Below are 13,378 nucleotides of genomic sequence, written 5' to 3' on the forward strand. Positions count from 1 at the left end.
TAATAATAATAATAATAATAATAATAATGAAAAGGGTTTCACAACTTTGAATCTTAACCAAAAACCACCTACTAACTTTATTTAATTGTTAGGACAAACCCAACATTAAATCAGCCCAATCAAAACTGGCTCAAACAATGAGTTTCTGATTTTACCTGATGGCAGCCCCTTCTCCCGTTTATTTAGGCCCTGTTTGGCACACCGTATAAGTCACCAAATAATACTAATAATACGGAGTATGGTGTTTGATGTTCCTTTGAATTAAATAGTCACCAGATTAAATAATCTGGCCCACCTTTTTTATACGATCTATACCCGCTTGCTTGTACCGTCGAAAACCACGGTACAATTTAGTCGGGCTCCTCTCTAGACGCACTCTCGCTCTCCAGACGCTCTCTCTTCCTCTCCAGACGCACTCTTGCTCTCTCGTCTAAATCTCAGGTCCATCTTCTCAAATTCTTCTTCTTCGTTTGAATCTCAGTTCGTTTGTCATTTTTCTTCTTCTTCCCAGGTTCTGCCCTTCCCTCTGTTCTTCCCCCTCCCTCTGTTCTTCACCGTTGGCCAAATCACCATTGACCCAAAATAGGGCCTAAGGCTTTACCCTCCATTCTCTTTTGTTAGGGGCACAGAAGTGGAAACCCTTGATTCTTTTCCCTTCATAGAGAGCTGCTTTTTCAATAGAAATTTTTCATAAATAAAATTTGACGTTAGATGCTCTGATGCCAATCGAGGTACCTGGTCATCTCTTCAAATGAGAAAATGTACTAAATTGACAAACCTGCAATGATGTTGGCAGGGATTATATGTTTCTGGACTTCTTCTGCAACCGGGTCTTGCAAAGAAACATGGTGTATTTGCAGAAAGGTTCTTGACTGAAATTGTAGTGAAGGAAAACTGAGTCTGTGGGTGTTAATTGCAAAGCTTTGGAGTCGGATATCAATCAGGGAAGAAGAAGAAGGGAGAGAGAGGGAGGGAGTTTGGGGGGGGGGTGCGGCGGAGAGATCTGGGGAACAAAAGAGTTGAGAAATGATTTCAGTTTTTTTTTTAATTTTATTTTAAGTTTGATTTCTCTTGTCCATTATAATATTAAACGCAATATAAATAATACGATCATTAGTCCGATACTGAACTAAACGTTCGATTAATTTAGTCAGTACCTGATCAGATGACTATTAATCGTATCCAACAGAAATAGTCAGTACAATCCGAACTGCCAAACGAGGCCTAAATCTGTTTCACTTCGGATGAAATAAAAAAAAACTTATGTACGGTTTCTACAAGTTTCTACAAATCTCATGTCATTTTCTCTCTGTTATTTTCTCAATTTATAATTTCGATATGATCGTCTATGATGGAGATGACGCTACCCTTGTGATCCATGAGGAAGTCAAGGCCAAGAAAAGTTCGAGAAGTTGGGGACGCTCCCGACCAGTCTTCCACTAATAACTAGGAGTTCGAGCGAGTTCTGACAATCATCAGAGATAGCTTAAAGATGGACTCTAAGAGGTACGTTTGGTTTCGAATTTGTGAAAAGTGTGGATTTGTTTTTCTCTATTTATTTTCTGCATATTTGGGGTCTTCTAGTTTTGATTATGTTGACTATTTCTGGGCTTTCGCAATATTTTACTCATATCTTTTTCAAGTGATTTTTTAAGAAGATGAAATGATTAAGTGTTTGGAGTTTTCTGGTTGCTTTTGATCTGTAGAACTTTTATTGTTTAAATTAATAAATGAATTATTTTTGAAATGTAAAGATTGTTGGATTTATCCAATATAAATCAACCTTTAAGTGGTCTACTACATGTAATAGGAATGTAATATTGGAGAATAATGTTAATTGTGATTTGATCTCTTAAAGATATCAGTCCTATATAAGGTGTCTTATATTGGAAATAGGATTGATGGAATCCTTAATTGAATATGATTATGATACTTGACTTGGAGGCTAATAAAGTAAGTTTAGGTTTCCTTTATGTATGGAAACCCTAGCTTTTAGCCTATATAAAAACACCGGTCCCTATAAGCCCTAGAACACACAACATAATGCTTCCCATAAAGTAGTTGTATTCGGCTAGGAGTTTATAGAAGATCATGGTGTTGCCGTGCTCTGCTACTTTTGTGCTCAACTTCCATGGCCGCCATTGGAATCAGGTTAGTCACTCTTTCGCTTGTGTTTTAATTGTATAACCTTATAAGGCTAACAATTGGTATCAGAGCCATTGGTTATATGATTAAAACCTATTAGGGTTTAGGTTGGACTATATAATATTTTTATGAGCTGCGTTTTTAATCCATGTTATGATTGCATATACTTGGCAACACCACCATGTTGTTTCAATCGGTACAATTGATGATTGTTAATAGGTTATATAACCATTCGGTTTTAGTCAAGAATTTTAATAATTTTATGGCACGAATGCAAATCGTGGTATCAATTCTTATATATAAATCATGGTATCATAACTATTTTACAATGGAAACCATGGGAGATTTTTCTATTTCAAATATAATTTAAAGTGATTCCCTTTGACCAGCCATATTAAGCATTGAAAATAGCTTGCGTTAGAAACACATGAAATCACAAGTATAAAACCACGAACCAGGCACTGAGAAGAATAATAGTTTCGTTCTATTTCAATTTTCATGCTAATGTTTTGGTTGGAATGATTTACCATGTGCCACTGATGATCTCAATTTTTGTAAGCATGCCATATTTGTTCTGACCTTACTGAAGAGGCCCCTCCAATTAGCAAGAACGAAGTCATCCACCATAGCAAAACGGTTTGTATCATTGACTTTGATTTCCATGATGGTTTATGATATTTTGGCTGATATATATTTGGGTTGATCCCTGAAAGCTTAAATTGGTAATAAGATAAATATGTACTTGCATGAGTGATGTGCTAAGTATTGTAGAGCATGTACATACATTGAATACCATGTTTCAGTTAAGTATGTCATGAATATGGATCCAATTATTTTATGTTTGGCAACTGTATAAAAATAGGCACATGATTTATGTGTTTGACTAAGAATTGACATTATCAATTTTTAATCTGGTATATGTTAATATACTTCTTTTCGATCAGGAAGAGCAATGATAAATTTAAGGTTTTGCAATTTATTTGAATTATTACTCCAGTAAATTAAGGTACCGTTATGATATAATTTGGTTGCCATAAATTTCTATTACACATTCACTGATTTGTTCTCTACAAAATGGCTTGAGGTGATACTCCAATTTAACAAGAAATAATTGCATAAGTGTCGGCAATTGGGATATGCAAACATGCCAAGAAGTATGTAAAAGTCAAATCTATCTTGTTTGTTCGCGGCTAATTTTTGTTAGTGCCACATAAGAGCGAGCTTGCTGGAATCAAAAGCTCCAGCCGCAAGTTTAAGGGGGTTTTACTGCCACACGCGAGAACACCTGTGTGAGGTGCGTCCTGGGTGGACAGGCAACAAGGGGACACTAACCACCCTTCGAATGCCTCACGGATTATTGCAGGTTCTGTTTTCCTTTTTGCATTACATGTGTAGGAAATATATATAGACTGAATTAAATAGCCATGTCATTGGTTGCTGTCGGAAATATCTAATATGGATTCAATTTTAAGCATGCAAGCATGGAGCAAAATTGACATATGGCGTGTTTTATTAAAGGGATTGGGTTGTCCTAACACAAATGTGTTGATTAGTAATGCAGTATACTAAGCATGATGGGGGATTAATTCAAGTACGGTTTATAATGATATTAACTCCATAAGAAATTTGCTTGACTAATCAAATTAGTTTTGTCTATAATTTTGCTTTCCTATCTCAGTATAGTCATTCAATTGTACGTGACTAGTTAACTATGAAATTGATGCATAACTTGTGGATTGACTGAGAGTGACAGAAAGCATTCGGTGGCAAGAACAAGTACAGTATACAGATGAATGAGGTTTGTAGTAATTATGTGACAATTCTCATTTGTATTTTAACTATTTATTTGAGAATTGTGGTTGGTCATGTGATTATAAATATGTTTATAAAGAAGTGGTGAACATATGAAGGCATAAGGTATGTATTTCATTCAAAGCATGTGACTAAATTGATAAGCATAAGTCTTCAAACTTGTATATAGTTTATTAGTTTTTCCCATGCCTAAAGAATTTAAACAATGCTTTAATCAATCAATTTTTATGTGCCATAAGGGGAGAAGAAAAGAAATTAATCAAGGCTAATGTATGGCATGTATTGGAGATGTTTCTTTTGGAAGAAAAGAATTTTGGTAGTTCCTTTATTTAATTTGGTATTTACAAGGCTAATGCACGATTTTGATGCTAATGTTTTAGGAGCCTTGTATTACGGAAAGAAAGGTACAAAAGAAAAGGAACCCGTTTGACTTAAGAAAACATTTGAGCAATTTAGTTTTTAAATTAAAGGAATGTATTGTTCTTTTGCATTACATAAAGTATTTCTATTTCAAACAATTGACTCCATAATGATAAGTATTGACATTCTTTTGGTGGAATAAAATTTGTTCTATATGTGATTAATCTCTTTCAAGTATGCTGTCAGGTTTCTTGAGATTAATTTAATGTCAAAGGGAGTCATGAAGGAATTAGTGCCATTTGTTGGCAAGACTCAAAACTCGAATCAGGTTATCATAATTTTGTCACTTACAGTTAATTAATCCATGTGACTTCTTGTATCGTTTCAGGGCGTAGTTGATCAATGCCCTTTCAACTAAGCAAGCCGCAACGGCTTAGTTGACGATGAAACTGTGTTTTTGAGTTACTTCGGTCAATTTTGCATCTTAATTAGAATAAAAGGGATAATCTTCTTGCCTACAGGTGTGGATTACTTCTTTTAGTTTAATTGAGATGGCATAGTATGAGTTTTATTTCACAGAAGTTGTGAAAACCTTCATCTTGCCTACAGGTGTGGAAGTTTTTCATGAAGGAACTTTTGTGACATAAAATCTAGTACTAGAAACTAGTTAATTTTCTTGCCTACAGGTGTAAATTAATTTAGTTTCATGAAGTTAATTGGGATAAAGTTCCATGCCATTAGGGACAAATATTTCCACAATGAGCCCCATAAAAGGTTTTGGTTTGAAGGCATGGAAATCGGTTGCATCATGATGTATTTTGTATCTCTTTATGAGACTTGTTGATGCAAAGTATTGGATCCATGAAGGTTAATCAATGATTGCTAAGGTACGCATTGTTTAAGTCTTATGCTTGTAAATCTTTTCAATTTGAATTATGATGTCGGTTTAGAGGATGAAATTTGACTACTAAAGTTTCTTTTGGACATCGAAATTGAAATGATATGAAATTGAATTTGTTATGGATATATAAATTCATGATAGATTTACATAATTGTTTCTGGCAGATTGTGTGTCTTGATTTAAATCCGGTGAATGACACGTCTAATGGTCACCAAATGACCTGAATTTTGGATATGTTCAACATATAGATGTCTAATATGTCTCTACAAATATTCGTAATTTTCTGCCATGTATTTTAATTATGGTGAATTTACTAGTAACCCATGCTCGTATAGGCAGTTTTACTGGCAGATTGTGTTGGTCTTTTTGAGACATGATTTTAGACTACTATTTTGACCCAAAACGGCTCTATATTTTTATTTTATGAAGATTAGTATGTCAATTTTGATCAGTATAACTTTGGTAGCAATCAAGCTTATAAATTAATTATGATTAATTCTAAAGTAAGTGTAACTCGTTGCTGAAATTCTGTTTGACAACTTTATGTTGGTTGAGATGTCTATTTTATTATGTCTAAAATATAGAGCAATTTTCTTTAGGAACATCTTTGAAAGAATATATTAACGAGTGTTTGCCCAAGTGGGAGAATTAGTGAACAAAAATTGGGCTTCACACTCATTAACTTATTTGCAAGTATAAACTCTGAAAACTTAGTGGGAGTTGTTCTAAAATTTTGAGCACTAAGTGGACTTGCATGAATCTATTAAAGCATTATTCTATCTTCCATGAATTTGTGTTACTTGAATGTCTATAATATGTTTAAGTTGCACGAATGGATACTTGGTATATGCGTACATTTTCTATTACTTGCAATCATTTGGATTTCTTGGTTGATCATTTATTTTGGGGCTCATAAGGACTTAGCATAAATGTGGACTTATTAATACATATAAGATGGTTGTTGGATACATGTTTTGTGTAACAGCAGTGAATGCTTTCAAGCTTAGTTGTACCTTTCATTGAGGTAATATGCATTCATTGACTAAGTAAGGCTACTCCCAAAGGCATATTTTCAAAAGTATGATTTAAGTATTGATTTGCAAATTAAGTAACGATGTTGCAGATCAGTGGGAGTTTGAGTTTCGTGTTAGTAATGTCTTACAGTTGCAGATGACCTATAAGGTATGTATAGAATCCATGTATTCATTTTAATCTCTAGTTGGATTCATTAAGTCACATTTTTTGGTGTGCTAGTCAATCATCTGATAAAATATATATAAGATATCAAATTGTTATCAAATTGCATATTAAATGGCATGACATGGTTTATGTACTACCTCAGTTGTGAGGATTTCCATCTTGCCCGCAGGTGTTGGAAATCACTATGAAAGTAACTGGTATGGTGCATAGATCAGTGTCAGAAACATATTAATTCATCTTGCTCACAAGTGTTGAATTAATTTGTTTTATGAAGTTTTTGGGATATTTTACTTGGACATGTGCCTATTTGGTATTTTCAGTTGTGTCCGTTGGCTACAAACATTGTTTGTATTATTACTGATCTAATGAAAGTGATGCATGATTGTTTTGGAGATGTATTCAGACCTGCAGGTTATGGTGGTTTCATTAGATGAAGGATATCTGCATTGGCAGATTTAAGGCTTCGAAGAAGCATAAAGTGTAACTTGTGAGTTACAATAAAGTGGACCTGAGATGATATAAAGTAAGACATTTTGGTTAATTTAAAGTTTATTTAAAGTTTCATCTCTTGATCATAATTTGTGTTTCATGTGAATGAGGATCTTAGCATGTGTGATTATGAAGGTTCTGGGTTGTGTCAACCCTACAACCTTGTTAGTTCCATGTTAAGAAATGCATTTGACAGAAATTGCATTAAGGACGAGATGTAATCACTCTTACATGGCCACTAAAGTGACATTAGTCTCCAATCTCAAGTATAAACGTGAATATTACAGTTTGTAGACCAAGTAGGAGAATGTTGGATTTATCCAATATAAATCAACCTTTAAGTGGTCTACTACATGTAATAGGAATGTAATATTGGAGAATAATGTTAATTGTGATTTGATCTCTTAAAGATATCAGTCCTATATAAGGTGTCTTATATTGGAAATAGGATTGATGGAATCCTTAATTGAATATGATTATGATACTTGACTTGGAGGCTAATAAAGTAAGTTTAGGTTTCCTTTATGTATGGAAACCCTAGCTTTTAGCCTATATAAAAACACCGGTCCCTATAAGCCCTATAACACACAACATAATGCTTCCCATAAAGTAGTTGTATTCGGTTAGGAGTTTATAGAAGATCATGGTGTTGCCGTGCTCTGCTACTTTTGTGCTCAACTTCCATGGCCGCCATTGGAATCAGGTTAGTCACTCTTTCGCTTGTGTTTTAATTGTATAACCTTATAAGGCTAACAAAGATTGGTTGGTTTGCAGTAGAATTGAACATTTGAATATGTTTTCACAGCTTGCTGCAAGAGAAGATAACTATGCAAGTCAAATTTGCAATCAAGAACGATGTCACCGAATTACCATTTTTCTTCATGAAACTTAAGCATTCAATTTAGCTTTAAATTTTATTTTGTTTAATATTTTGATTTGGCCTATGATTCACTCTCATTGTCCTCTTGATTCCTGCAGCTGATTGGAAATACCCCGTTGGTATATCTCAACAATATTTGTTGTGGATGGTTGCGTACGTAGCACGAATTGCTGCCAAGCTAGGGTCAATGGAACTCTGCGCTAGTGTAAGGGCAGGCATATTCTTTGCACTTTTCCCCAAGGGATATTGATTTTGTTGTCCTTATACGAAAGAAATCAATGCTCAAGGTTCATACACATTTGATCTTGAATTTGTATCTATAGGAGTGCATATTGTATGATCAAGGTTTTTAATTTTCAGAAATTGTCAATGTCCAGTTTAAAAAATAGTGATAATACTCATGTTTAGTTTTCAGAAATAGTCAGTGATTAATTTAAGAAATAGTGATAATACTCTTGGTCGATTTTTAGAAATAGTAAGTGTTTAGTTTCAAAAACAGTGTAATACTCGTGTTTAGTTCAAAAATAGTTAGTGATCAATTTAAAAAATAATGATAGTATCATTGCTTAATTTTAGAAATTGTGATAATACCCGTGTTCAGTTTCATAAATAGTCAGTGTTTAGTTTCAGAAATGGTGTAGTAGCTGTGTTTAGTTTCATAAATAGTTAGAGTTTAGTTTCATAAATACTGTAGTACCCGTGTTCATTTTTTTTAAATAATCAGTTTAAAATAGTGAGGGAGAGAGACTGTGTGTTTAAGAAATAGTTAGTGTTTAACTTATAAATAGCTTATATGAAATTTATATTAATCTTACTTTGATTCTATAAATATTTTAATAAGCATTTAACATGATTTTGATTTTGAATCTTCCTCAGTCTAAAACCTTCTTAATTCAATTCCTCTAATTTCTTACTAATTTATAAATTAGTAAATAAGCAATCCTTCTTTCTCATTTTAGTTCCTCTATTTTCCTTGATAGTTGAGACCATTCGAGATTTAATCAATTCAATTTTAATTATATATGATTAATGTTCTGCAAGTAAATGAGTATATGGATATGGCAAACAAATGAGGAAGATGTTGACTAATTATAGTGCTAATAAATTTAATATGCTATTTTGTGGTGGATATACTTACATACATATGCCTAATTATAGTGCTAATAAATTAATAATTAAAATAATAACAACGGAGTAATAATTGGGGATGAAGGTTCTAATTTTTAAGATTAGAGAAGGTGGTGGGGCATGTGACGCATCTTATTGGCTAAAATACTAGGAGAAGAGAGTTGGGGGCTAAAACTCATGAATCAGGATCCTCTCCTGAGCAGATGGAGAGGATCCTCCTGACCAGGCCTATCGGGCCGTTCATTTTTTATCTAACGGCTATAATTATTATAACTTTTAAAGGGACCTCATGTTTGTAGCCGTTTGATAAAAAATGAATGGCCCGATGGGTCTGATCAGGAGGATCATCTCCATCTGCTCAGGAGAGGATCCTGGTCCAAAACTCATGGACATGCAGACACAACACACAACAACCAAACTAATATTTAATGGGAGTGTGGCCCCGACAAACCTTTCACTCAGTTCAAACCTAGGAAAATTCAATTTTCTGATGGAATTGGACTGACGGAAGGGTATTGGTTGGAATAAAAAAATTTGGTTTTGCATGTGGGCTTATTTCCTACCTACGAGGCTTTAGTTTTTCTTTTTGTTATGTTGTATTTTGTCCTGTTTTTTAATTTCAAGCCTTTTATATTAAAGAAGATTATAGGATGTTTTTTAATTAAAATAAAATTAGTTCAAGCCTATTTCATTAAACTTTTTTTTTAATGGTTATATCTGAAACTAGACAGATGTACTATTTCTTAAACTAAAAATGGATACTATACTATTTCTTAAACAGACTATTTCTGAAATTAAATACAAATATTACAATATTTCTTAAACTGAATACCGACTATTTTTGAAAACTAAACACGGATACTATCACTATTTCTTAAACTGAGTATCAGTACTATCACTATTTCTTAAACTGAACACTGATTATTTCTTAAACTGACTATTTATGAAACTAATGTGGGTACTACACCATTCTGTTGAATCAATTCAATACTCCACGCACTGCCGCTAGGGTCGAACAACAAAACTAACCCAGTTATTCTGCCTTCCATTTTTCTCATGAATCTTTATGGGATTTTCAGTCTTTCGGAGCTCAAATCAGCAAAATAAAACCCAAAAAATGAGGGCTCCTCACATTCTGAGCTTCGTCCATTGAAATTAGTTCTGCAAGTTTCAAACTCTAAACAGAAAACAAAATCTCAGTGAAATTTTCTGAGCAACCAACAGGTCCTAACATTTTTCCCTCCGATTTAAAATTAACGAAGCAAGAACGAACAAAATTCAAGATGGGATTTGTGATCGTATGAATTATTGGGGTTTTTTTTTCAATTTTTTTTAGTGAGGAAGTGGCATACTTGTAAAAAAAGGAAAGTCTATTTCTAACGGGAGTGGCTGGCAGAGTGGGGTTCCGTTAGGGGTAAGAGCTGGAAAAACAAAAATCTATTTCGTTTTGAGCTTTTAATTCAAGGGAACTTTAACGAAAAGCATCCGGTACTGTTTACTTTAACGAAAAACCACATTTTTACACTAAAAAATCAATCCTGGTACTATTCACTTTACCCTTTATTTTGTCCTTATCATTAAAACTCAAAGTTTTCAAGCCATTTTCATTAGTTTTCCTTTAATTCAACCCATGTGTATTCAAGGTTTATAAGGCCTGATATATAATAGTTTTGTCCTTATCATGAAATATAAAGCCCTTTGGGTTAAATAATAGTATATGATGATTTTTGGTTAAAGTAAACTTAACCCAAACCATTTTCATTAAAGTTCCCTACAAAATCATCATAACCTTAGCCACTGACATAAACTTAACTCAAGCCCTTTTCATTAAAATACCCAGATATAAATTTTATGCTTACTTTCCGCAAATATTATTAACAATTTAACACTGAGTTTTGATAGCGATTTTACTGTCTATGCAAATAGGGTCAAAATCACATGAAATACTTGCAAAAATACAAGGATGTTGATGCTCATGCAAGGTCGTTCTCCTCAAGGACTATTTGAATAATTTATGTAGAAATAATTCCTAATTAACTACTTAGAATTAAAAATTGACAAAAGAGATTTTGCAATTGGATAATATTAAAAACGAATTTTAATTAAAAATAATATGATAAAAGAAAAAAAGTTTTAAATACCAATTTATAAAAGCACTAGGGTTCCACCATACCTAGCAATTCTATGCATTTTTACCAATTACTTATGATCTATACATACCACTTTGAAGGTTAGGTTTTCCTAATTTATATTCTACTAGAAACCTCCAACATAGAACGTATATCTAACATGCAATTCGTCCAGACGTTCGGATCAAATCTGAACATGAGAGACTCATTATGCTTTATAAAAACCCTTTGAAAAACCATGCAACCCTTAAGACGTGGTGTTCATTCTAAGTGAAATTACAATTATTAACCACAAGAAGCCAGCGTCAATTTTTGAGAACCTTCCGACCAAAATTGCATCAAATTACTTTTCTAAAGATCCTAATGGTGATCAGGCATTAAGACATTTAGATATTTTTAATCACGGTGATTAATAATTCAAAGTTTGCATGCAATCAATCATAAACAATTAAATAAAAATTACATATGCATGCTAAGGCTCAAGGTTTCGCCCTAACAAAATGAATTAGTTACGTATATTCATAAGTAAAATCATAGAAAATATTATTAAGAAGAAAATGAATGAAAACACCTTAAAGTAGAAAATCTGAAAGCCTAACAATTACTCTCTGTCACCAAAGTTGCATAAAAGAAAGTGTACATAAAGGTGAGAACGCCAAGCAATTTATGCTGCTATGCCATCGCACAAACCCTAAATTGTAGTCTTTTGTTCCAATTAGGAAACTAAATAATAATAAAATAACTTAGAAAATAAAATCCTAATTAAACTAGGAGAATCTGCCAAGTACTTATCCAGCCACGTTTTAGCCTCAAATATCCTCCAAATCCGACCCATGATAGCTTTTTTTTTGAAGATCAAGATGTTATAAACACATCTTCAGAAGGCCATGAATCCATCATAGGTCATCTTGGGCTCAAAAAATGCAATTCAAGCCCAAAACGTCATTATTCTAGCACTGCACATTGCTCTTTTATTCTATCACCAGAAAATAACCGCTTGGTGGAAAAATCTGATTTTTTGATACGATTGAGCTAAGTGACCCCCGAACGTCCTCCAATTGGAATTAATCCAAAATTCGTCCATTTGATTATGTTTTGTTGTAGAGGAAGTCAAAAGTCCTATATTGAAAATATAATTCAAAGTATCAAAATTCTTCCAAAATATACTAAGAATAGGGTTAAATATATAATAAAAAATAAAAAATAAGGAAAACTAATGAAAAATGTTTGAAAACTTTGAGTTTTAACGATAAAGACAAAATAAAAGGTAAAATGAATAGTACCATGATTGATTTTTTAGTGTAAAAATGTGATTTTTCGTTAAAGTGAATAATACGGGAACTTTTCGTTGAAGTTCCCTATGAAATATACTCATCAAGTTTTAATATTTTATGAATTTTTTTGTAGGTGGTTTGGTTTGTATGATGAATATTATCGTGCTGAGACACACTACTTGCTAGTCTGACTTCAAGCAGATTTGTAGTCTGCAAGTCCTTTCTCTCAATCTGCAGGGACCTTCCTTGCAAAGGAAGGAATCTTAACGGAGTCTTCAACCTTTCCCCAAAAGCTATGAATAAACTCTTTAACGACGACGGTCCAATTAAGCCTACTAACTTTGACCTTTATTATTAAACGGGCCTTCCTGGATCAGTGATAGCCGCCGCAGCTTCTATTGCCGGGAAAACTGTTCTTCACCTTGACACTAGTCACTTTATGGTGGCTACTTCGCCTCACTTCCCCTTGATGATTTGACCTTCTTCCTAAAATCCCATGCTTCCCAACCCTCCACCATTACCATCACCAATTTCACCTCTACAAGTACGGGCCATGATGTTGCGTCGCCTTACCCCTCACCCGCCGGTTGCTGTACTCCGACATTGAGACCGTTACGTACGCCCCTCAAGTCCTTGCACAACATAAGACTCCACATTGACCATAGTGGGCCTAGGGTTTTGTTTCGTGCAGACAAAGCCGCAGACCTTCTGTCGCAATTGGAAATTGATTTGATGTGCATACACTGTGTTGGCAATGCCAATTTAAAAATTTATTCACTAGTTAAGAAAAACAACTTATATAGTACGGATACATAATCATATGACGTTCTGTGCCAATAAAATAAGAACAAAAACTTACATTGTCGTTATTATAATTGCTTGGGACACCACCGTAACGGTGTACCAATGTCATGTAAGTCATTATTCCAGTTTGAGATATGTTAGTTAGAAATTATCTATCACAGCAATGCACATGAAATACAACATGTTTGTTTCAACCAAAGAAATACAACATACTTGTAATACCAAAAAACAATTGTAAAACATCTTTCAAGTTCTA

The sequence above is a fragment of the Malus sylvestris genome, chromosome 9 (assembly GCF_916048215.2).
Source record: "Malus sylvestris chromosome 9, drMalSylv7.2, whole genome shotgun sequence".
NCBI classification, from domain to species: Eukaryota; Viridiplantae; Streptophyta; class Magnoliopsida; order Rosales; family Rosaceae; genus Malus; species Malus sylvestris.